Raw genomic sequence first — 8,482 nt, 5'->3', positions numbered from 1 at the left:
TCAACTCTTCAGAGTCAAAGGAAAAACAGAGGGAACAGATCGATATCAGTTCCCGAGGAAACTGCACAAGTCAACTGCCCCGGGTGTAAAGTTGCTGCCTGCACACGCTACAATACAGAAACAGTGCAGCAGTCAACTTTATGGGGAATGACTTTTACCTAACTTGCTTACATCATTATAAGTGATGTCACAAATGTATTATTAACATCAAGGAAGGTAAAAACAAATCACTTGAACACTTAGAGAATTTGCTCAAGCACACTCACTGTGATTGATCATCGAGCAAACGATTCTCAAGTGCATCAAGAACAAAGAACAACACTGCTACAGACCAGTTCCCCATATCAAGTTATTGTATGTCCTTAGTTGACTTGTAACTTTGTAATGGCTCTTGCTTGTAATTCCTACTTAGCTTACTTAGAAGCGTTGTGTAGGAAACCCTTTGTAAATTATAAACCCTTGTGTTTGTGACTTGGATAGAGTTAGTCGAGTTGTAAAGTGTTTGTAATAGAGTTATTACAAAGTGAATTGTAATAGAGTGTTACAAGTTAGTGAGGGATTAAGAGGTTAATTCCTAGGTTATATAGGTTGTAATATAAAGTTGCTCAGTAGTGAAGTTGAAATCCTACAAGGGTAGGTCGTGGTTTTTAATCCGGTTGAGCTGGGAATTTTCCATGTAAAATTTATCCTGTGTTCACTTACTACAGTGTGCGTGCGTTCTGTGGAAACTAATAGAGAACCTGGTTCTCTATATAGTTTGGTGGGCCCTTAAATTCTATCAATTGGTATCAGAGCGGGTTCTTTTTATCAGGTTGACACCTAGAAGGGATCCTCATGGCTGCTCCGCCAAACTTCGAAGAAGGCCAGTCTACTTACAGACCACCAAGGTTCAACGGCCAATATTATGGATGGTGGAAGACTAGGATGCACGACTTCATCATGGCTGACGATTCCGAGCTATGGGATGTCATCTGTGAAGGACCCTTTGTTCCTACCAAGGCTGTTGGCGACCCAACTGTAGCCATTCCCAAGACGAGGAAGGAATTCAATGACGCTGATCGAAAGGCCATAGAAAAGAATTTTTGTGCAAAGATAATTCTTGTTTGTGGCATTGGTCCTGATGAATATAACAGGATATCGACATGCCAATCAGCAAAAGAAATCTCTAAAGCCCTTCAGACAACTCATGAAGGAACAACACAGGTCAAGCAATCAAAGATTGACATGCTTACAACTGAATACGAGCTTTTCAGGATGAAGGATGATGAATCCATCCAAGACATGCACACTCGTTTCACCTCTATTATCAATGAGCTTCACTCTCTTGGAGAAATCATTCCAAGAAACAAACTTGTCAGGAAAATACTCAGTGTCCTGCCCATCTCCTGGGAAAGCAAAGTGAACGCTATTACAGAGGCGAAGGACTTGCAGGAGCTAACAATTGATGAGCTTGTCGGTAATCTGAAAACATATGAAATGAAGAAGAAAAAAGACAATGAAAGAAGAGAGCCCAAAAGGGAGAAGAACCTGGTCCTCAAGACAGACAGCAATGATTCAAGTGGTGAGGATGGTGATATGGCTTACTTGACAAGAAGATTCCTGAAAATTGTTCGCAAGAATGGAGGCATTCCAAAAAGGGGTAGTTCTAGCAAGCCAAAAAATTATGACCTCTGTCATAAATGTGGCAAGCCAGGACACTTCATCAAGGATTGCCCTCACCTAAAGCAAGATCAACTTTGAAAAAGCAGCCAAGAGGAACCCGGTTCCTGATAAACGCTTCAAAAGAAAGAATGCCACTGACAATGTTGTGAAGCAAGCTCTTGCTGCATGGGGAGACTCCTCCGGCGAATCGGAAGAGGAAAATGATCATGGTGATAGTTCAATTATGGCATTAGAAGGTGAAGCAACTGAGTATGACTCAATTTTTTCCTTGATGGTCAGTCTGATAATGATGAAGGTGATGACGATAATGAGATAAATTTTCTAGATGTTCAGCGAAATCTGAAATCTTATTCTCCTAAAAAACTCATGTCTTTTGCAAATGTGTTAATTGATGCTTGTCACAGTCTTATAAATGATAAGGATGCTTTAACTGTGGAATCAGGAGAAGCAGAACAGTCTAGAGATGACCTAGTAGTCGTTGCGATTGATTTAAAGGAAACAGTTGAGAACCTGAAGAAAGAGAAGGATGCCTTAGATGAAAAAATTGCAAATATAGAACATGAAAGAGATGATCTAATAGTTGTTGTGGTAGACCTAAAAGAGACTATTGAGTGTGTAAGAAAAGAAAGAAAAGTCTTAACCGAGAGAGTTGCTAACATTGAGCATGAGAGAGATGACCTATTAGTGGTGGTAGTGGACCTAAAGGAAACAATTGGGAAACTTGAAATGGAGCAGCCTACAATGGTACATGGATAGCGGCTGCTCAAAGCATATGACTGGAAGTACAAATGATTTTCTTTCACTTAAGGCCCTGCAAGGAGGGAGTGTATCCTTTGGAAATAACAAGAAAGAATACATTCTGGGAGTTGGAAGGATTGGGAAATCTCTCTCTCACTCAATCAAAAATGTGTACTATGTGAACGGGTCGAAGTACAGCTTGCTAAGTGTTTCCCAGATCTATGACAAGGGAAACAAGGTGGAATTTGTGTCAAAAATATGTACAGTCACAAACCTAGTGACTGGTGAGGTGGTGCTAGTGGCAAAAAGATACAAAATCATCTATGTTGCTAATTTTGAGTCTCTGCAGAATGGTAATCTCAGTTTTCTAGGTGCTGTTGATGATGATGCTGAATTATGGCACAGGAGCTTGGGTCATGCAAGCTTCACGTTGCCGAACAAATTAGTCAGGAAGGTTCTGGTTCGTGGTCTTCCCAAGTCAAGCTTCAAGAATCACAAAGTGTGTGATGCATGTGTAAAAGGGAAGCAAGTCAGATCCTCATTCAAGTCCAAAAGGGAAGTCAATACCTCAAGGCCACTTGATCTTCTTCACATGGATCTATGTGGACCTTTGAGGGTGCCAAGCAGAGGAGGAAAGAAATACATCTTCATTATAGTTGACGACTACTCCAGATTCAGCTGGACTCCGTTTCTCAAAACCAAGGATGAAACCTTTAAAGTGTTTGTTGCCTTCGTAAAAAAGATTCAAGTGAAGATGGGTAATAATGTAGCTTGCATCAGATCTGATCATGGGACTGAGTTTGACAATACCAAATTTGATGAGTTCTATACGAAAAATGGTACACATACAATTTTTCAGCTCCAAGAACACCTCTACAAAATGGTGTTGTGGAGAGGAATAATAGAACTCTTGAAGACATGGCAAGGACAATGTTGATTGACTGTGGGATTGCAAAGTATTTCTGGGCAGAAGCTGTCGATACTGCTTGCTACTTGGTCATCAGGTGGATGATCAGGTCCCTTCTGAACAAGACTCCATATGAAATGATGAATGGAAGGAAGCCCAATCTAACACATCTAAGGTCTTTTGGGTGTAAAATTTTCGTCCTCAACAATGGAAAGGAAGATCTAGAAAAATTCGATGCCAAAAGTGACGAGGGAATCTTTCTAGGCTATTCATCACACAGCAAAGCCTACCAAGTATATAACAAAAGAACTCAATGTGTTAAGGAAAGCATTCACGTGATGTTCAATGAATCTCATGACCCACGTGGAAAGAATTTGAATGATAAGAATGATCAAGACGGAGAACAGTCACTGGTCCCTGGTGGGAGCATTGACATGGCAAATGGAAAGGCTGATATGATGAGCCACATTGAGGAATCAAATTAGGATGGTGCAACCATATCTCCAACTGATGGAGAGGAACCTGGTCCCTCAATTACAACAACTGAAGCTTGAAACAGAGTTGTCGATGCTATTCAAGGAACTCCACACGCTGAGACAAGAAGCAATCAAGGCTCACATACAGAAATACCTGGACCGTCTCACAATGAAGTTCAGGTGTCTAACTGGAAACATAAAAGTTCACACCCCCTTGATAACATCATCACTCCTCTTGATTCAGGAATTCAAACCAGATCAAAGACCAGAAACTCACTTGCTTTCTCAGCTTTTCTCTCTCAAATAGAGCCCAAAATATCAAGGAAGCACTAAAAGATGCAGACTGGATTACAACCATGCAAGAAGAACTTCATCAATTTGAGAGGAACAAGGTATGACACCTGGTTCCTCGACCTGCAGATCAAACCAGTATATGAACCATGTGGGTATTCAGGAACAAGCTTGATGAGTTTGGAAACACAACAAGAAACAAGGCAAGGCTTGTAGTTCAAGGCTAATATCAGGAAGAAGTGATGAAACTTTTGCCCCAGTCGCTCGAATGGAGGCTATAAGAATTCTTGTTGACTTTGCATCACATATGCAATTCACATTTTTCCAAATGGATGCCAAAAGTGCATTTCTGAATGACTTCCTCAAAAAAGAAGTTTATGTCAAGAAACCAACTGGATTTGAGAATCACGAGCATCCTGAGCATGTGTTCAAACTGGGCAAAGCACTGTACGGGCTAAATCAGGCTCCCCGGGATTGGTATGAAAGGTTGTCAAAATTCCTTCTAGAAAATGGCTTTACAAGAGGGAAAATTGAAAACACCCTTTTTCTGAAAAAACGGCGGAGGAACCGGCTCATTGTGCAAGTATATGTTGATGATATCATTTTTGGAGCCACAGCTGACTCTCTTTGTGAAGAATTTGCAAAACTCATGGGGAGTGAGTTTGAGATGAGTATGATGGGGGAATTAAATTTCTTCCTATGACTTTAAGTGAAGCAATCTCAAAAGGGAACATTGATAAGTCAACAGAAGTACATCAAGGAGCTGCTGAAAAGGTTTGAAATGGAAGCATCAAAAGTTATTGACACTCCTATTGCCATATCTACACGTCTAGACATGGATGAACCTGATTCCCCTGTAAATCAAACCATGTATAGAGGGATCTCAGGGTCACTCTTGTTTCTCACTGCAAGCAGACCAGACATTGTGTTGAGCGTGGGTCTCTGTGCAAGGTTTCAATCTAATCCAAAGGAATCTTATCTGAAGGCTGCCAAGAGAATATTGAGATATCTCAAAGGAACGCAGGACCTGGTTCTCTACTATCCCTCAGGAGACAACTTTGATCATGTTAGGTATGTTGATGCTGATTATGCAGGATATCTGGTGGATAGGAAAAGCACATCTGGAATGGCACATTTCCTGGGTTCTTGTCTAATCTCATAGGGTACAAGGAAGCAAAACTCGGTGGCACTCTCAACTGCAGAAGCGGAATATGTTGCAGCTGCTTCTTGCTGTGCTCAATTGTTGTGGATCAAGAAACAGTTGGAAGACTTTGGAGTGTTCTCCGACTATGTTCCCCTCTTGTGTGGCAATACAAGTGCACTCAATATGGCAAAAAATCCAGTCCAACATTACGAGAACCAAGCACATTGGTGTGCGTCATCACTTCCTCAGAGACAATGTTGAAAAAGGGTTTATTTGCATGAAATTCTGCAGTACATAAGATCATATAGCTGATATATTCACCAAGGCCTTAAGCAGAGAACATTATGAAAGAAATCTCCTGGCACTGGGGTTGATAAAACCTAATTGAGAACCTGGTCCCTCGATGATTGGCTATGAAAGAAATGTCCAGGTAAAATCAGCTAAAAAGTGTTTTCTGGCAAAGTCTAACTCATTTCTATACCATTACAGGTAGACACGCATGATGATTACAGAGAAAATAAGCAGTTAATATATTGCACGCTGGTAAAAAGGGCAAAGCTTACAGGTGCAAGATTCGTCAGGGAACCTGGTTCGCCTGACACAGGTTAGTAGTTTCTCTGTTCTCTCATGCATAATTTTGAAAAGTTAAAATAAGTGCAACGTCATTAGTGTGTCAGTTTCTTTTCCTTGCGTCTTTTGTACCCAAACGTCTCACGCGTTGGTAATCGACCCGACTCCCAAAACTACCGCCCTTTCTAACCGGTCCCTCATCCATCTTAAATACATCTATCACTGTCACAACTCTTCACATCAAACTTCAAACTTTTCCTTCTTCTTTCTCTATTCAAACTACAAAATATCTTCTCTTCTTCTCACCATGGCTGAAAATCACGCAACCACGAGTGTTCCAAGCAACACTTCCATTGAGTCTTCACTAGTTAAAATACCTATGTCAGACTCCTCACTCAATACCACTACTTGCCAAAACCATAGGACTGAGTCACCCCACACTCAGTCTCCTCACCTACCCAATCGAGTTCTGGTTCTCATATGAGCCGCAAAATCTCCACCCCTAAAAGGTTTATGGCTACGAGCTCTCCTCCTGCCTCGCCGAAAAATCTGGGTGAAAAGGGTACAGTTGAAGAAGAGGAAAATCAAGAAATCTCCAGTCTTCATGTGGACAAAGGCTCAAATGTCGACCAAACTGCTAATTCTGAGGATGCTGACTCAACAAAGATAGTTCCTAATCTTGAGTCCACAGGTAACACTCCTCCTACTCCTACGTTGTCCATGGATTTACAAGAGAAACAAGCAATAGAAAACATGTTATCTATAGCAAATGAAGGGGTTATTACCGAAGGAGGTGAGGATGGGTCTAAGACTCAGGGGGAAGAGTCTAAGACTATGGAAGAGGGTAGAGAGCTTGTGCTTATTGAACTATCGGCACAGGACAGTGCTACTAGGGAACCTGCTGGAGGACCTGATCCCTCTTTGGAGGATCCAACTCAGGGTTTCTCTCAATAACCCCAGGTCAGTACTGACCCTACTCCCTCCCCTCATTTGTATGCTGAGCCTCTGTGTGTGGTTGTGGTTGAGAAGAGATCTGTGTCTGAAGAACAAAAAAGGGATAGTGAAGAGGATTTTGATGATTTGCCTATTGCGAGCCTGACTAGGCGTAGATTAGTTGTTGCTGAAGAGCCAACTCCTAAACGACCTACTACAAGGTTGCAAAGGAATGAGGCTCTTGACTCTGCTCTTAAGAATAGCGCAGATACATCAAGAAGAAGAAAATTGATGAAAGATGGGAAGTTTGTGAGTGAAATGACAGTGCATGTTGTGTTTGTGGGTGATAAAGAAGAAGAGGAACCTAGTTCGCTAGAAAGCGCTCACAAAAGCATGGTCTCCCTAAGCCTAAAAAGGGACCTTCTGTGAATGCTGAAAATCTGACCAAGGTTGATGTAACGATCCGACCGGTCGTTTTTAGAATTTACGCCCCGATCCCCTATTTCTGCTTTTCTCGTGTTTATTTCTGCTATTTTTGAATTGCCGGGATGTTCGGTTTTGAAATTCGGAGAGTTTTGGGACACTTAGTCCCTAAATGAGAGCTTAAGTCTTGGAAATTTGATCGTAGTCGGAACAGTGTGAAGACGGCCTCGGAATGGAAATTCGATGGTTCCGTTAGCTCCGTTGAGTGATTTTGGGCTTAGGGGCGTGTTCGGATTGTGTTTTGGAGGTCCGTAGCTAATTTAGGCTTGAAATGCCGAAAGATGGAGTTTTGAAGTCTCCGGTTCGATAGTGAGATTTTGATCCAGGGGTCAGAATGGAATTTCGGAAATTGGAGTAGCTCCGTAGTGTTGAATATGACGTGTGTGCAAAATTTTAGATCATTCGGGCGAGATTTGATAGACTTTTTGATCAAAAGCGTATTTTGGGAAATTTGGAATTCTTAGGCTTGAATCCATGGTTAATTTGAGGTTTCGATGTTGTTTTAGGTATTTTTAGGATTGGTACAAATTTGGACAGTGGTATTAGACTTGTTGGTGCCTTTGGTTGAGGTCCCGGGGGCCTCGTGATGATTTTGGATGGTTGACGGGGAGTTTGAGGAATGTGTGCAGCTGCTGAACTTTGCTGCTTCTGGTATTTCCGCACCTGCGGTTTGGGGACCGCAGGTGCGATGCCGCACATGCGGAAAGGGAGACGCAGAAGCGGATTATTGAGGAATTGTCAGGAACCGCAGATACGGTTGTGGGACCGCACCTGCGAAGCCGCAGGTGCGGAAAGCTGAGCGCAGGTGTGATTTTTTGTCCCTTAAGTGAAGAACCGCAGAAGCGATTATGTGGCCGCATATGCGGTACCGCAGAAGCGGTTATTGGGTCGCAGATGCGAGAATGCCTGGACAGAAAATATAAATTGTGCCCTTCGCGAATTTTGAGCTATTAATGCAATTCAAAAGTTTATTGATGCAGGCGACTTCGTCGTGCAAAATCCAGATGCAACAAACACTGGCCAAGATCCATCTCTTGTGCACAATGAGACGCATATGGTGGGTATGATTGATCGTGAGAATGAGCCGGCAGAAGAAACCCAGAAGCAGTTTGCTCAGAACAACGTGATGAAGACTTGTGAAAATTACAGCAATCTTGGTGTGAAATTCAGTGGCTAAGACGTCATGCTTGGTAATTGGAAAGACGCTCCATCTTTGGAGTTTTGGTGGTTTATTTGTTGTCATTTCTGTTGTCCGGGTTATTTCAGGGTTGTAATCCG

The sequence above is a fragment of the Nicotiana attenuata genome, unplaced genomic scaffold (assembly GCF_001879085.1).
Source record: "Nicotiana attenuata strain UT unplaced genomic scaffold, NIATTr2, whole genome shotgun sequence".
Taxonomy (NCBI): domain Eukaryota; kingdom Viridiplantae; phylum Streptophyta; class Magnoliopsida; order Solanales; family Solanaceae; genus Nicotiana; species Nicotiana attenuata.
Note: the sequence above shows the minus strand (reverse complement) of the source record.